General features: G+C 41.3%; 1 pseudogene; it reads left to right on the top strand.

Moving 5' to 3' along the window:
- Window positions 1-18,910, top strand: part of LOC118398767 (xyloside xylosyltransferase 1-like) — a 55,292-nt pseudogene that overhangs the window by 19,393 nt on the left and 16,989 nt on the right.

Raw genomic sequence — 18,910 nt, 5'->3', positions numbered from 1 at the left:
CTACTTGGCTACATGTGTGCACTGCAGAGGCCCGTCAGAGGCTTGGCTACTTTTTGATCAATCAGAACGTAAAAAAATGAATCCTTAGATTTGTCATCATTTCATCACTTTGCAGCATGCACGGTTAGCAGAGGTACATTTTTGGACAGCTGGCCAGCTGTCATAGACATAATGACGACAAAACAAGCATTGGTGCATTTTTTTTTTTTTCAAAAGCTGCAGCAACTATCACAATCAATAGGCCTGACAACAATGCAAGTTGACATAGGTGAATATCCTAATCCAGCTCCCTCATCTGTTCTGGCCACTAGCTTGCAGCCAGCACCACAACCTTGACGGCTCCCTCCCTGCCCTGTCCCCAGGTCCAGGCCTGATCTCCGCAACACTGACAGTTCCCGATCACAGGTCCTCAGCTACCTCTGTTCCCTCAGATGACAGAACAGCTCCTCTCCCTGCAGCTGGCACCACCACCACGGCACCAATAGGCCTGCTACCATGTGCTGACGTATGGACAAGCAGTATGTGGAGGAACAAACAAGAGGCATACTCATAAATAGTTTGTAAAGAAGTTATGTGCAGATGTCACACGTCTGTCATTTTACAAATCAGATTCAGATCAACGTTATTATCCCGTCAGGGGAATAATCCTTTGGTCATGTGCTTAAGAAAACAGTAAATAAAACATGAAACCACAGAAACGACACAAAATAATTCATTCAATGTGCTGTAGCTACACATTTATAGTGAAAGTGCAATATGCTGTATACCCGAGGGACCAACAGATGATCTATTATACAGCCAAATGTCTCTTGGAATAAAAGAGTCCCCATATCTCTCTGTTTGAATTTTCCTTTGAAGGAGTATAGGGAGGAGTTCAGACCCAGGGCCGTGAGCATTGTAATGAGCTTATTGCGCACTATGGCATTGAAGGCCGAGCTGTAGTCGATGAACAGCATCATCACATATCCATTCCTTTTGTCCGGTTGGGTAATGGCAATGTGCAGTGCAATGGCGATTGCGTTGTGAGGGAGGAGGTGATATGGTCTTTGACTAGCCTCAAAGTACTTTATAATGACAGAAGCGAGTGCTACTGCTCGGTAGTCGTTCAGTTACTTTCCCTTTCTTGGACACAGGGATGATGGTGGACATCTTGAAGCAGGTGAGTATAGCGCCCTGAGCTAGGGAGATTGAAAAGGTCAGAACACAACTGCCAGCTGGTCTGCAAATGCTCTGAGGGCACGGCTAGGGATGCCAGCAGCCTTGCGAGGGTTAACACGTTTGAATGACTTACATACATCCTCAGTGGAGACTGAGTATGTAGCCCACATTGTCATCGGAGACTTGCCTTGGCAGCTCAGCTTCATTGTGCTCAACTTGTGGGAAAAATGTGTTTAGCATATCCGGTAGGGTAGCGTTGGTGACGGCAATGTGGCTGGCATTCTTTTTGTAATCAGTGAACATTAGGAGCCCCTGCCACATACGCTTTGTGTCCGACTCGCTGAATTGCTCCTCCACTTTGTCCCTATACTTGTTTCACCATCTTGATCGGTCTTCATAGGTCGTATTTATATTGGTTAACAACACTATTTATATTGGTTAACAACACTATTGTCCCCGGTCACCGTGCCCTATTTATAAGCAGCCTCCCTCTTTCAGTTTTCCTACAAGGCTGATATCAATCCATGGTTTTTGATTCGTGAACGTTTTGAAAGACACTCGGTATCACATCTATGCATTATTATTTTTTTATCCGGTGACTGAGTCGGCGTATTCATTTATGTTATCTCCAGAGGCAACCCGGAATATATTACAGTCACATGATCAAAACGCTATTTTTAGGCGGGGAGAAGCAAGATGGAGTTCTGGTCGGATTTGCCGAAAGGAGGGCGGGAGAGGGCCTTATACCTGTGTCAACAAAGCGTGTAGCAGTCTGTCCCAGACCAAAAAAAATATCTTGCTCGACTGAAAGTCGTCGGTTCTTTTGACCAATTGATTCGTTGAAATTTTAAAAGGTGGGTTCATCCTTATATAGACACACCCTGTGTGTTTTAATTAGAGGTCGACCGATTATGATTTTTCAACGCCGAAAAGGTAACTTTTCTGACACCTACTGCTTAAAACCCAAAAAGTCAGAAGGATCGTGAGGCCCGCTTTCACGGTCTGTATTCATACTGAAAATCAAGATCAAGCAAGCTTTTGCCCTTCTGCTCCAGGACCAAAAATGGACCAAAAAATGCCAATACAAAAAATGCCGATACTGCTTAATCTGACTTTTTTTTTTAATGTATAATTTAAAAACATTTTTTTATTGTTTTCTTTAAATAAATATAAATATACAGTGGGGAGAACAAGTATTTTAAACACTGCCGATTTTGCAGGTGTTCCTACTTACAAAGCATGTAGAGGTCTGTAATTTTTATCATAGGTACACTTCAACTGTGAGAGACGGAATCTAAAACAAAAATCCAGAAAATCACATTGTATGATTTTTAAGTAATTAATTTGCATTTTATTGCATGAAATAAGTATTTGATCACCTACCAACCAGTAAGAATTCCGGCTCTCACAGACCTGTTCGTTTTTCTTTAAGAAGCCCTCATGTTCTCCACTCATTACCTGTATTAACTGCACCTGTTTGAACTCGTTACCTGTATAAAAGACACCTGTCCACATATTCAATCAAACAGACTCCAATCTCTCCACAATGGCCAAGACTAGAGAGCTGTGTAAGGACATCAGGGATAAAATTGTAGACCTGCACAAGGCTGGGATGGGCTACAGGACAATAGGCAAGCAGCTTGGTGAGAAGGCAACAACTGTTGGCACATTTATTAGAAAATGGAAGAAGTTAAAGATGACGGTCAATCACCCTCGGTCAGGGGCTCCATGCAAGATCTCACCTCGTGGGGCATCAATGATCATGAGGAAGGTGAGGGATCAGCCCAGAACTACACAGCAGGACCTGGTCAATGACCTGAAGAGACCTGGGACCACAGTCTCAAAGAAAACCATTCGTAACACACTACGCCGTAGTGTGATCTTCCAGAGCATCAGCTGTATGGATTTGGGTGAAGGAGAAGCGGGGGGATGCCACAGGATGTTTTTGTGCTGGTCAAGGGCAGTCAAGTCTGGGGTGAACCAAGGGCTATATCTGTTCTTAGTTCTACATTTTTTGAATGGGGAATGCTTATTTAAGATGGTGAGGAAAGCACTTTTAAAGAGCAACCAGGCATCCTCTACTGACGGGATGAGGTCAATAGGAGCGTTTGACAGTGATGGGGGGTGGTCGTTTGACCGCAGACCCATTACGGAAGCGGTCAATGAGGCTGAGATCCTGGTTGAAGACGCAGAGGTGTGTTTAGAGGGCAAGTTGGTCAGGATGATATCTCAGAGGGTGCCCATGGTTACGGATTTAGGGTTGTACCTGGTAGGTTCCTTGATAATTTGTGTGAGATTGAGGGCATCTAGCTTAGATTGTAGGACGGCCGAGGTGTTAAGCATATCCCAGTTTAAGTCACTTAACAGTACGAGCTCTGAAGCTAGATGGGGGTTAATCAATTCACATATGGTGTCCAGGGCACAGCTGGCGGCTGTGGGGGGTCTATAACAAGCGGCAACGGTGAGACTTGTTTCTGAAAAGGTTGACTTTTAAAAGTAGTAGTTTGATTTGTTTGGGCACAGACCTGGATAGTATGACAGAAGTCTGCATGCTATCTCTGCAGTAGATTGCAACTCTGCCCCCTTTGGCAGTTTGATCTTGTCGGAAAATGTTGTAGTTGGATGGAAATTTCAGAATTTTTGGTGGCCTTCCTAAGCCAGGATTAAGACACGGCTAGGACATTAGCATTGGCGGAGTGTGCTAAAGCAGTGAATAGAACAAACTTAGGGAGGAGGCTTCTGATATTAACATGCATGAAACCAAGGCTTTCACGGTTACAGAAGCAAATTAGTTCACAGTTCGCAACGAGCCAGGCGGCCCAAACTGCTGCATATACCCTGCCTCTGCTTGCACTGAACGCAACAGAAGTGACACCATTTTCCTAGTTAATTTTGCATGCTATCATGAATTATTTTAACGATATATGCATGTTTAAAAATATATACTTCTGTGTATTGATTTTAAGAAAGGCATTGATGTTTATGGTTAGGTAAATTTGTGCAAAGATTGTGCTTTTTTCAGCAATGCGCTTTTGTTAAATCATCACTTGTTTGGTGAAGTTGAAGTAGGCTGTGATTCGATGATAAATTAACAGGCACCTCAATGATTATATGCAACAAAGGAGAAACTAGTTAACCTAGTAATATCATCAACCATGTGGAGTTAACTAGTGATTGTGAAGATTGATTGTTTTTTATAAGATATGTATAATGCTAGCTAGGAACTTACCTTGGCTCCTTGCAGCCACAAGGTCCTTTTGACGCTGCACTCACTTAACAGGTAGTCATCCTGCCACGTAGTTTCCTCGTGGATTGCAGTTTAATCGGCCATAATTGGCATCCGAAAAGGCCGATTTCCGATTGTTAAGAAAACTTAAAATTGGCCCTAATTAATCGGCCAACCTCTAGTTTTAATAACATCAACTATATGCATTGAGCTTGTCTGATGCTTTAATCGATCTGTTTTGATGAAATAAGACACAAATGACTCGAGGGAGCCAGAGATCAAGATACCCAGAAGATTGGTCGGGTCAGGTTAAAAAAAACATTCTCCTGCTCCTTTCTCACGTGGAATGCCAATTTATCTTACCATTTCTAACAATCTTTGAGATGCACATTTTCACAGTATAGTTTAATTTAATTTATAAGGATGTCTTGGTATCTCAATCATTGTCATGTAGTTAATCAAAATTCTATCCAAAATCTAAATTAAAAAGATAAACTTAAAAAGCAGTGGCTTCTTCCTTGCTGAGAGGCCTTTCAGGTTATATCGATATAGGACTTGTTTTACTGTGGATATACAGTGCCTTGAGAAAGTATTCGGCCCCCTTGAACTTTGACCTTTTGCCACATTTCAGGCTTCAAACATAAAGATATAAAACTGTATTTTTTTGTGAAGAATCAACAACAAGTGGGACACAATCATGAAGTGGAACGAAATTTATTGGATATTTCAAACTTTTTTAACAAATCAAAAAATGAAAAATTGGGCTTGCAAAATTATTCAGCCCCCTTAAGTTAATACTTTGTAGCGCCACCTTTTGCTGCGATTACAGTTGTAAGTCGCTTGGGGTATGTCTCTATCAGTTTTGCACTTCGAGAGACTGAAATTTTTTCCCATTCCTCCTTGCAAAACAGCTCGAGCTCAGTGAGGTTGGATGGAGAGCATTTGTGAACAGCAGTTTTCAGTTCTTTCCACAGATTCTCGATTGGATTCAGGTCTGGACATTGACTTGGCCATTCTATCACCTGGATATGTTTATTTTTGAACCATTCCATTGTAAATTTTGCTTTATGTTTTGGATCATTGTCTTGTTGGAAGACAAATCTCCATCCCAGTCTCAGGTCTTTTGCAGACTCCATCAGGTTTTCTTCCAGAATGGTCCTGTATTTGGCTCCATCCATCTTCCCATCAATTTTAACCATCTTCCCTGTCCCTGCTGAAGAAAAGCAGGCCCAAACCATGATGCTGCCACCACCATGTTTGACAGTGGTGATGGTGTGTTCAGGGTGATGAGCTGTGTTGCTTTTACGCCAAACATAACGTTTTGCATTGTTGCCAAAAAGTTCCATTTTGGTTTCATCTGACCAGAGCACCTTCTTCCACATGTTTGGTGTGTCTCCCAGGTGGCTTGTGGCAAACTTTAAACTACACTTTTTATGGATATCTTTAAGAAATGGCTTTCTTCTTGCCACTCTTCCATAAAGGCCAGATTTGTGCAATATACGACTGATTGTTGTCCTATGGACAGAGTCTCCCACCTCAGCTGTAGATCTCTGCAGTTCATCCAGAGTGATCATGGGTCTCTTGGCTGCATCTCTGATCAGTCTTCTCCTTGTATGAGCTGAAAGTTTAGAGGGACGGCCAGTGCTCAGTGCTCCTTGGGATGTTTAAAGCTTGGGAAATCTTTTTGTATCCAAATCCGGCTTTAAATTTCTTCACAACAGTATCTCGGACCTGCCTGGTGTGTTCCTTGTTCTTCATGATGCTCTCTGCGCTTTTAACGGACCTCTGATACTATCACAGTGCAGGTGCATTTCTACGGAGACTTGATTACACACAGGTGGATTGTATTTATCATCATTAGTCATTTAGGTCAAGATTGTCAGAGATCCTCACTGAACTTCTGGAGAGAGTTTGCTGCACTGAAAGTAAAGGGGCTGAATAATTTTGCACGCTCAATTTTTCAGTTTTTGATTTGTTAAAAAAGTTTGAAATATCCAATAAATGTCGTTCCACTTCATGATTGTGTCCCACTTGTTGTTGATTATTCACAAAAAAATACAGGTTTATATCTTTATGTTTGAAGCCTGAAATGTGGCAAAAGGTCGCAAAGTTCAAGGGGCCTGAATACTTTCGCAAGGCACTGTAGATACTTTTGTACCTGTTTCCTCCAGCATCTTCACCAGGTCCTTTGCTGCTGTTCTGGGATTGATTTGAACTTTTTTGCACCAAAGTACATTCTAGGAGACAGAACGCGTCTCCTTCCTGAGCTGTATGACGGCTGGTCCCATGGTGTTTATACTTGCATACTATTGTTTGTACAGATTAACGTGGTACCTTCAGGAGTTTGGAAATTGCTCCCAAGGATGAACCAGACTTGTGGAGGTCTGCATTTTTTTTCTTAGGTCTTGGCTGATTTATTTTTATTTTTTTCATGATGTCAAGCAAAGAGTCACTGACTTTGAAGGTAGGCCTTGAAATACATCCACGGGTACACCTCCTATTGACTCAAATGAACAATTAGCCTATCAGAAGTTTCTAAAGCCATGACATAATTTTCTGTAATTTTCCAAGCTGTTTAAAGGCACAGTCAACTTAGTGTATGTAAACTTCTGACCCACTGGAATTGTGATGCAGTGAATTATAAGTGAAATAATCTGTCTGTAAACCATTTTTGGAAAAATTACTTGTGTCATGCACAAAGTAGATGTCCTAACCGACTTCCCAAAACTATAGTTGGTTAACAAGAAATTTGTGGACTGGTTGAAAAATGAGTTTTGATGACTCCAACCTCAGTGTATGTTAACTTCTAACTTCAACTGTGTATATATACAGGTGTGTGCCTTTCCAAATCATGTCCAATCAATTGAATTTACCACAGGTGGACTCCAATCAAGTTGTAAAGACATCTCAAGGAGGATCAATGGAAACAGGATGCACCTGAGCTCAATTTCGGGTCTCATAGCAAAGGGTCTGAATATTTATGTAGATAAGGTGGGAAAAGTCAAGGGGTCTGAATACTTTCCCATATACACATTTCAGTCCAATATACCAGATGTTGCAATTGGAGGATGTCTTTTATGCATATTCTATGATGATGGCCTATTCAATTGGCTACATTTGTCGGTATTTATTTTCACCTAAACAAATTGTACTACACCACTGCTCGCACCAATAGATCATGTGGTTTTCCCATCAAATCACCAATCTAGATTTGGAACTTACTTCTTCTTGTACCTGCATTTCCTTCTTGGAGGTTGGTTAGCAATTCGGTTCTTGGAACCACATAGCTTTCTTGAACCATCAGGGGTCATACCGAGATTGCTTTCTTAGACTACGGGCTTTTTGGACCATCTGCGTACGTGGTCTAGATCTGTTTTTGTTTTTTTTTAACATCCAGAGGACTTTTTTGGAGGCACATCGAGTATCTAGATACTTTCTTTTTGCACTTTAAGGTTACTATTTTACTATAACACTCGTTAACTGTATGTTACAGTATACACAATTGTGAGGGGCACCTTTAGAGTAGCTGTTAGATTTTAGCAGTTCGAGATGCCAATACCCAATGCATGGTTTTCAGATTGACACCCCTCTATAAATCCAGATTGGCACAGTATTTTGTCCATTGCACAGCAGTCCAGCACCCTAAGAATGTCCTTACTTTTCACTGCCATGCCAACCAGCAAAACACAGGAAGGTGAAACAATGAACAGAGGAGTCTGTATTTCCTGGTAACTGGGGTGACTGTGTCCACAGAGTGCTGCTTCCTGGCTATTAGTGATGGGGGAAAAATCGATACTGTCGGGATATTGTTTTAACTATCACAATATTATTTTGGGGCGAGTTGGCTCTACCTGCACCATAACTCCAGTATGTTTCCTTCATAGCTTGTTCTACACATGCTTTTTAAACAAGGAGACCAATTGTTTTCAGGACTTTTATTTCCACGACTGTTCAAAACTCGTCTTCTCATGGCTCTTTCTTGTCCCTCTGCAGCAGACGTATGATGAGCAATATGTTTGGAACATCAAATAGCAATAAAATCACAATACATATAGAATCGTGAGAATCGCAATACATATTGTATCGGCACCTAAGTACCGTGGTAATATCGTATCATGAGGTCCCTGGCGGTGGGAGCTACCCAGAAACAGGGCCTACATCAGAGCTATGATTAGAGATGCATGATATATCAGCCGTTATATCGGTATCAGATGATGGCTAAAAACACATTGGTATCAGACAATAATCAGAATAATTTCATAGCTGATCATTTTGGCTGTTATGATGTATGGCCAAAGTAATCTGCTACTCAAGGGGATACGCAATACGTTTGAATTTCTGAGTAAAAATGTATTGAACTCTTTGTTTCAGATCTGCAGTGTATTGTACTGCTGGATGTAGATCTGAAGTACAGGAGCAACATCAGGGAGCTGGAGTTTGATCGCTTCCCATCTGGAGTTTTGGTCGGCATCGCCCAAGAGATGCAGCCGGTATACAGGTATTCAACACACAATGAACACACACACGCATACCTTTTTGTTTTATTATCCTTGTTGGAACCAAATAATTGATTCCCATTCAAAATCCCCAAGTGTAACCCTAACCCATAAACCTAACCCCTAACTAATCCTAAAATACCCTTTATTATTTTGGGGACCGGTTAAAATATGTACCCACACAACACAAAGACATTATGTATAGTGTGGTCTGAAATGATTGACACCCTTGAGAAACACGAGAAATAGTGACTGTATAAAGTAAATAATTTAAATAGTGAGCTATATTGTATGCTTCAAAAAATTGGGAAATTATATTTTATCCTAATACAATTGGTCAGATAAAGAGATTTTGTTTAACAAGTAATACTTTTTTTCTCAAAGGTAGGGGGCAAAATTATTAACACCCCTAAAGATTCTAATAAATAAAGTAGTACAATTGTCCTTGTTTTTACTATCCTTGTGAGGACTTTGGTCACCACAAGGATAGTGAAACCAAGCACACATGTGCACACATGATGTGTGGACTCTTGGCGTTGGAAAACATCAGTGTGTTACTGAAGAAATCACTGCCACAAATTATTGTACAAACCATTTCACATCACAAAAATCTATATCTTATACTGGGAGAAACAACATCACAGTACTTAGATGAGAGAGCAGACCAGAACTTTCTATTGAAACGTATGGCTTTGGTTGGCAGAGAGGCAAGACTGGTCGATATGGTCTTGTGGCCAGTCGTGGCCAGCCTGTTTAAAGTGGGGCACTCTAAAATCTGAAAGGAGATGGCACTTTTTGCGTTCCGAGTGTTCCCTTGCCACACATTCCCACTGAAGTGACAGTGACAGGAGCTGGCAGAGAGGAGATCTGCTCAGAGCCCTGCTGTCAAGGGCTGTCCAAATTTGAAAGGGGGAGGAAGTTACAAGAGGGGAGTTGAGAGAGAGCGAGATGTGTTGAGTCTGAGGAGGAGGGTCAAGAGTCCTGTGGGAGGGGAGGGGAGAGGTTGTAGGTAGGGGAATCAGAGAAGGGGACGGACGCGTGCACCAAAAGGAAAATTGTGAGTGTGGAAGTGTGTGTATATGTTATGACATTCTGAAGGTCACTGTGTTTTTAGCCTGCAACAACAGGAAGCACTGTGCTGCTGTGCTCATCAGTGCTGCCTCTCTCTCTCTCCACTGAAGGACAGTTGCCGTTCTTCCTCTCCTTTACTCTGATGCCCTCTCCTTTCAGGTGTCAAATAAAACTAATTGCGGAGACATAAGAGCCAAGTTTATGGCTCTAGGAAGCATCCAGTTGCCCTGTGTGTGTCCACTGTCCACAGTCCTCTGCTTAATTACTTTCCTCCCTAAGGGATTTGTCTGCTCACATTAATCCTACTGTAATTAGCTCTGCCACAAAGCTGTGTGTTTGAAGGGAAAACTTGCACTAGATAAACATACTCTGTAATATTCAGGGGACAAACAGAAAATGTTTTAACAGGTACTTAGCGAACAGAAAATAGTTTTATTTGTCTTTCCATTACATCAATGTCATCGTCATCCGTCAAGGAGCTCTGGGGTAGATTTTCTGAATACGTTTCAACTACTTAGTTCAGTAGATAAGCTCCCAAAAAATACCATATTGTTCGATTTGGTATAGAAGTGTGAAAATTGGCAGACTTGTATAATATTTAGCGCTGAACAAAACCTGAAATAGTGCTATTTCAGTGAACACTGAGGGTCAGTGAACACTGAGGGTCAGACATTTTATTGTGTTCGCAACACCAACTCAAACATTTTAAGCCATCATTGGGCATTACATAGCAATTATGAATTGAAATACTGCCATGTTAACCTGTCCTATTTGACCCCATGGAGCTGGTTGGTGGCCATTTTGGAAAACTGCTGCCCTAGAGTGTAATAGGTTAAATCTGCAATGGCATTATAGCTGGACATCTTTGAGACATCCAAGCTTTTTGTAAATTTTCTGTGGTCTCAACAAGGGATTTTGCTTAAATGTATTACCTCCATTCTGTTGTGACTTTCCTTTCATTAAACTGATGACTTATTTATTGAATCCACTAACTGTTTGTTTAATTGTTACCCAATTACATTATAATTATGTAACAATGAACTCATTAGGATTTGGGGCACCACGGAAGAAGTTGTTTAACCTGTTGATCCTACCCCCTACTTTTTCTAACATTCTGTTAAAAATCGCGCAACATTTCAGCGCCCTGCTACTCATGCCAGGAATATAGTATATGCATATGATTAGTATGTGTGGATAGAAAACACTCAGACGTTTCTAGAACTGGTTAAATCACGGCTGTGACTATAACAGAACATGCGTTTCATCGAAAAGCGCAGGAAAATCTGATCACTGAAAACTGGAAAATATATCAATGCGCCACTTGAATGTATTGTTGAATAGAAACCACATTACCTGGAGCCGAGGTTGCAATACCTACAGCTTCCACACGATGTCAACAGTCTTGTCATTTGCCTAGGATTTGTTTCTTGGTCAAACGGACAAGAGACAGCCCATTTCTTCCGGTCTCCGACCGGATATTTTGGTTGAGTTTTATCCGGACATTATTTCAAGACGTACAGCTATAGAATATACATCGCCTTGTGATCAATTTGATCGATTCTTAACGTTTACTAATACCTAAAGTTGCATTACAAAAGTATTTCGAAGTGTTTTGTGAAAGTTTATCGTCAACTTTTTTAATGAAAAAAAATGACGTTGCGTTATTAAAAAAACACTGTTTTTTTCCTTGATCACACAGTCTTCATAGATCGATATCTAGGCTATATATGGACCGATTTAATTGAAAAAAAGACCCAATAGTGATGTTTATGGGACATCTAGGAGTGCCAACGAAGAAGATGGTCAAAGGTAATGAATGTTTTATATTTTATTTCTGCATTTTGTGTAGCGCCGACTATGCTAATTATTTGTTTACGTCCCCTGCGGGTCTTTAGGGGTGTTGCATGCTATCAGATAATAGCTTCTCATGCTTTCGCCGAAAAGCATTTTAAAACTCTGACTTGTTGGCTGGATTCACAACGAGTGTAGCTTTAATTCAGTACCCTGCATGTGTGTTTTAATGAACGTTTGAGTTTTAACGAGTGCTATTAGTATTTAGCGTAGTGCATTTGCATTTCCAGATGTCTAGATGGGACGCCTGCGTGTCGGGTGGAGGTAAGAGGTTAAAGAGTTACCATTTCCCGAATGAAACTCTAAGGTATATCTATTTGATCAATAATATCATCATTCTGAACAGTCATAACCTTCTTGGATCTACAAAAACCCCAGCCTTGTTCATTATTCAGTACTACACAAATTGGTTTAATCATTTATTTACTAGCTATCTAAATAATACACACACACACTTACTACATGAGACAAAGGTCCCTAGCGGACTTACACAATATGGCATTTTACCCAACAACATAAATAGAGAGAACGACCCATATCGTCGATACATTCTATAACTATTCTCCCATTAATCATGTACTTTGCAGACAAACTGCCACATGTTTGAAATAAGTCATCATGAATGTATTTACGTATGGCTGTCCTTGTCCGTCATGTAGTCCTGAACAGAACTACAGAGTTCACTCCTCCATTTGCTCCTAAAGCTGCTAATTTGACGATCAGCCGGCCGTGCCGATGGTTCCAGTGGGGTGATGAGAGTAGCGTACGGTGATATGAGAATCGTAGTAGGATGGGACGGTTTGAAAAGTTTGAGATATTTTACCCAGGACAGCTAATCAGCTGTACGGGTTGTTGTCTGAGAGGGGAGTTTGTTGCCTCTTCCTCCTCATGTTGATTATTCAGAGTTTAGGATTCAGACCACTATGGACATGAGCTGCTGCACTTTGGCTCTCTGGTCTAAAAGAAGATTAGTTTATTTCTTCAACTCATGTTGAGGTTCAAAATTTCAACCATTACAAACATGTAGCTAACGCCTCATGTTTTCTGGTTTAACAGTTGGTTTCTCTTCCAAGCCTTTTATGCACTCTTGGTCAAAAGGGCGTTCCGTCATGCTGACAAGCTCTCTGACCTCACTCGGGGTTGGGCTAGTTACTGTGCAAAGTATTATCAAAAAAAGATATAATTAGAAAGCTAAAATCACATTCCTATCTTAACAAAAAATACTTTCATGTTCATATTATATGCACAACATATTGGATGATAGCTTGACAGATAAAGGGATATACTTTTCAAGTTACAGTATTTTCGTTATACAGGTTTTAATGACAACACAAAATGAAAACCCATATTACATTTGTTTTTCATAGTTCCCCCACTGACCATTCCCCACATAGTTACGTTAGAAATATTGTTTCCGGTATTCACTTTTTGGATGTTAGTTTTGGCGATAACAAGTCTGTGAAACAAAGGCACATTACTTTCACCAATACTGGAGGGGAGAGAGTCCTCGCCTGCTTAATTTACGACTGGATGTGGAGGTGTCAACCTCCACACCAGTTCCCTCCTCCCCTCTGCGGGTGAGAGAAAGTCTGGTTATTATTGGCCATTGCCAAGCTGATCTGACTCATTGTGATTCTCACAGGACAGTCATAACAATTCCTATGGGATTTTGCATAGAGTGACGTGTACAGGGCAGGTTTCCTATCACAGTTCTTAAAAGTGACACAGGATATAATATCATATTCTATATCATTGTAATCAGTAGATTTCAGAGAACATACTGTAGTCTACTGAAGTCTACTGATTATGAAAATGCACAATGTAATCATGTATGTTAAAAGCACTGTATATGTTTGAGAGTATCCATAAACTTGCCAACAGACAGAGCTATGAATGGATCAGTGATTCACCAATCAGGACCTTGATTGGCTTAGCAACAGTAACAATGCGTGATGTGTAATAACATTTGACATTTTTTGGGGAGTACGTTTCTTTGGGACCATCAAAAGACATCCTGACAACTGATACACAGAAATATTACAGCAACGTTCCCATTATGTATTTATCAATCAATCAAATGGATTTCTAAATATGTTTTTACATCAGCTAATGTCACAAAGTGCTGTACAGAAACCCAGCCTAAAACCCCAAACAGCAAGCAATGCAGATGTAGAAGCACAGTGGCTAGTAAAAACTCCCTAGAAAAGCAGGAACCTAGGAAGAAACCTAGAGAGGAACCAGGCTCTGAGGGGTGGCCAGTTCTCTTCCGGCTGTGCCAGGTGAAGATTATAATAGTACATAGCCAAGATGTTCAAACGTTCAAATAATAATAATCACAGTGGTTGTAGAGGGTACAACAGGTCAGCACCTCAGAAGTAAATGTCAGTTGGCTTTTCATAGCCAATCATTCAGAGTTAGACAGCAGGTGCGGTAGGGAGAGAGTCAAAAACAGCAGGTCCGGGACAAGGTAGCATGTCCGGTGAATAGGTCAGGGTTCAATAGCCGCAGGCAGAACAGTTGAAACTGGAGCTGCAGCATGACCAGTTGGACTGGGGACAGCAAGGAGTCATCAGGCCAGGTAGTCCTGAGGCATGGTCCTAGGGCTCAGGTCCTCAGAGAGAATATATTAGAGGGACTATACTTAAATTCACACAGGACACCAGATAAGACAGGAGAAATACTCCAGATATAACAGACTAACCCTATCTCCCCGACACAAACTATTTGCAGCATAATTACTGGAGGCTGAGATAGCAGGGGTCGGGAGACACTGTAGCCCCGTCCGACTATACACCCACCCACTTTGCCATTAAACATGTGTAAAACATTATCTTATATTCTGAGAACATGGCAACTATGTTTAGTGTAACATTTCCAAAATATTCTCCTAACCTACAGAACTGGACACAGGTGTGAGACAAACTGACATAAGCATGGATGGATGTTGCCTAAGGACAAGCAGACTCCCAGATCACAATGCTGTGAAGTTCATCCAATGAGATTATCTAATATGGGATCCCATTCCCCACCACACACATTCCCCCTTCTCTCCCACCATCTGTGGCTTGGGTTGGAGGAAGGCATACAATTGATTATTTATTTATTTATTTATTTAACTAGGCAACTCGGTTAAGAACAAATTCTTATTTTACAATGACGCTACCCCGGCCAAACCCTCCCCTAACCCGGACGACGATGGGCCAATTGTGCGCCACCCTATGAAAACAGAGAGAGGCTCAACCGTACCTAATGCCGTGTATAGTATATACAGTGCCTTCAGAAAGTATTCATACCCCTTGACTTACTCCACATTCTGTTACAGCTTAAATTTTAAAAAATGATTTTTTTTCTGTCACCCATCTATACGCAATGCCCCATAATGACAAAGTGAAAACGGGTTTTTAGAATTTTTTGCGAAATGTATTGACAATTAAATGAAGAAATAGCTCATTTACATAAGTATTCACACCCCTGAGTCAATACTTTGTAGAAGCACATTTTGGTGTTGTTTACAGCTTTGAGTCATCTTGGGTATGTTTGTATCAACTTTGCACATCTGGATTTGGTGATTTTTCACCCATCCTTCTTTCACCCATTTTCTTAAGCTATGTTACGTTAGATGGGGAGCAGCTGTGATTGGCAATCATCCTGTCTTTCCACAGATTTTATATGTGATTTTGAAGTCTGGACTTTGGCTGGGGCCACTTTCACATTCTTGTCCTGAAGCCATTCCAGCGTCGCTTTGGCTGTATGATTGGGATCATTGTCCAGTTGGAACATAAATCTTCGCCCCAGTCTGTCATTTGCACTCTGAAGCAGGTTCTCATCAAGGATTTGCATCATTCATTGTTCCCTCAATCGTTACCAGTCCCCAGGGTACTGCCGCTAAAAAGCATCCCCATATCATGATGCTGCCACCACCATGCTTCACGGTAGGGATGGTGTTCGATGGGTGATGAGCTGTGCCTGGTTTTCTCCAGACATGGCGCTTTGCATTCAGGCCAACAAGTTCAATTGTTGTCTCATCAGAATCTCTTGCTTTACAATCTCTTGCTTTCACATGCCTTTTGGCAAACTCCAGTAGTGCTGTCAAGTGCCTTTTTTCTCAGGAGTGGCTTCCATCTCCCATGAAGCCCAGATTGGTGAAGTGCTGTAGAGACTGCTGTCCTTCTGGCAGGTTCTCTCATCTCAGCCTAGGGACTCTGTAGTTCTGTCAGAGTGGTCATTGGGTTCTTGGTTACCTCCCTGGCCAAGGTCTTTCTTGCCCGGTTGCTCATTTTGGTCGGACGGCCAGCTCTGGGTCTGGGTAGTTGCATATTTTTTCCATTTAAAAAAACGATGTCCTCTTGAAAACAATTTCTAAAGTATTTCAAGTTTTCTACCATTCCGCTGAGATATGCCTCATCACAATTCTATCCTTGAGCTCTACGGACAGATCCTTAGACTTCATGTTATAGTTTCTGCTCTGACATGCACTGTCAACTGTGGGATCTTTTTATATAGACAATTCTGTTTCTTTCTAAATCATGTCCAAATAATTGAATTGGCCAATCAAGTTGTTGTGACATCAAGGATGATCAAGGGAAACTGGATGCACCTGAGCTCAATTTGGAGTGTCATAGCAAAGGGGTGAGAATACTTTTGTAAGTTAGATTTCTGTTTTCAATACATTTTCAACACATTTCTAATAACATGTTTTCACTTGGTCATGATGGGGTATTGTGTGTAGATGGGTGAGAGGAAAAACATGGTGTAACGCTCGTCGTTGGAATGAGGTGAGGACCAAAGTGCAGCGTGGTAAGTGTTCATTCATCATTATATTTATTCAACAGAGAACACTAAACAAAATAACAAAGGAGAACGAAACGAAACAGTTCCGTAAGGTGACAGACACATAACAGAAAACAATCACCCACGAAACACAGGGAAAAGGCTACCTAAGTATGATTCTCAATCAGAGACAACTAACGACACCTGCCTCTGATTGAGAACCATACCAGGCCAAACTCAAAACACAACATAGAAAAACGAACATAGACAACCCACCCAACTCACTCCCTGACCATACTAAAACAAAGACATGACAAAAGAACTAAGGTCAGAACTTGACACATGGATTTAATCTGTTTTGAATTCAGGCTGTAACACAACAAAATGTGGAAAAAGTATTGGGTATATGAATACTTTCTGAAGACACTGTATACTGTACTATAGGGGGAGACTAAACGGATTGAACGTTTTAGTATAGGAAGAAGAAGAATCGCTCTCCATTCTCGAAGGAAAGAGCCATGCGTACACGTGAGCTGTGCTCCCTTAAGAGACGTGACGCAATATGTTTGTTTCAAGAGACTTATCATAGATGTTCATGCTATTTTCAGAAAAATATTTGTTCTACTTTACTGCCCAGCTGATCAGTGGTCAGATGGGTAAAGGGTATAAGAAAAGCATGTTATTGGACCTGCTCCAGAGCTGTGTGGGAGTGAGCCTGGGCTCCAGGCTCAGTCATTCCCAGCCTTTGTTCTTGGCCTGATTGTGACATCCCATTAACAGCCACTAACAGAAACACCACTGGTCCGTTTAGACAGCAGCTCTGTTTTCCACCCGGGTCCTGCATCAAAACAGGACGTCACGGCCGGAGGGAGGTTTGTGTGGTGTGGTGTGTGTGTGTGTGTGTGTGTGTGTGTGTGTGTGTGTGTGTGTGTGTGTGTGTGTGTGTGTGTGTGTGTGTGTGTGTGTGTGTGTGTGTGTGTGTGTGTGTGTGTGTGTGTGTGTGTGTGGCCCATGCTCACAGGAAGGGGTTGTGGAGCAGCTGCTTACTGCTGTAAACAAACAAGTCTAGGATTTTAGAGGTAGTGTGAATGTGTGTGAGCAAGTGTATGTGAAATGAAGATGGAGTGAGTTTGAGTGTTTGCATCTCTAGCATTGTAGACTTAGGCCTGTTTTGCTGTTTAACCCCTCTCACTTTTGATCCCACCTTTTTTGAGTACAAATGCTATGGAGATGGATGGGGCAGTGTGTGCTGTACCTATTACATACAGCACTTTTCATAGAACATTCTATGCAGTTTATGAGTAGTAGAAGTACACAGGATCTCTCTGCTCATATTCACCCAAGTGTCAGAGGGGAGTCTGTCTAGAGCAGGAAATGTTGCTACTTTTCACCACATCCGGAGCAAATTCATCTCAGCAAGACTTTGAAAAGAGGAAGACTGAGAAAGGATCCAATTTAACTGGACTTGCATATCATCAATCTTGCACACGCTTTAAAGAGAAGCTGTTTTTCCTCAATATTCACTCTCCTGAAGGTTGTGTAGACTAGATTAATGTTTTTTGTTTACTGCTCATTATTTTACTCTTAGCAGAAACCCATTACCCATACATTTGCATGAATGTAAATTGGCTGGTTTCAGTACCATTTTACACTACAGAGCACTTTTCACTCCTGTGTCACTAAACCACATTCCTCAGCAAAAACAAAATGGATTCTGCAAGTCTCCAGTGAAATAAACACAACTTGTATAGGCTTTGTATGGCAGTTCATGCCACACTGTATCTTGTCACTGTGTACTCATGCAGTCTGTTCTTGAAGACATCTGGAAAGACATCGGTTCTGGTGGATGTTTTGTATATACTGTATAAAGTGTTTTTTGTGTCACTCATGTCCCCTCGTCTCTCATGTATGTCGTCCCTTGTCTGTACCCCATGGAAGTGAAGACACCAGCCCTGTCTATCCTGTGCTCGCCTCTCTGGTCCTCTTTCCGGGTTACACTAGTGTTCACATAGAGAGGTTATAGTGAGGGAAAAAAGTATTTGATCCCGTGCTGATTTTGTACGTTTGCCCACTGACAAAGAAATGATCAGTCTATACTTTTAATGGTGGTTTATTTGAACAGTGAGAGACAGAATAACAACAACAAAAATCCAGAAAAACTCATGTCAAAAATGTTATGAATTGATTTGCATTTTAATGAGGGAAATAAACCTACCATTAAAATTATAGACTGATCATTTCTTTGTCAGTGGGCAAACGTACAAAATCAGCACGGGATCAAATACTTTTCCCCTCACTGTATCATCCTAACGCTGTGTCTCTGTGCAGTGTTTTTCCA

This window comes from Oncorhynchus keta, chromosome 1 (genome assembly GCF_023373465.1).
Source record: "Oncorhynchus keta strain PuntledgeMale-10-30-2019 chromosome 1, Oket_V2, whole genome shotgun sequence".
Taxonomy (NCBI): Eukaryota; Metazoa; Chordata; class Actinopteri; order Salmoniformes; family Salmonidae; genus Oncorhynchus; species Oncorhynchus keta.
This window is presented reverse-complemented; position numbering and strand designations above follow the sequence as displayed.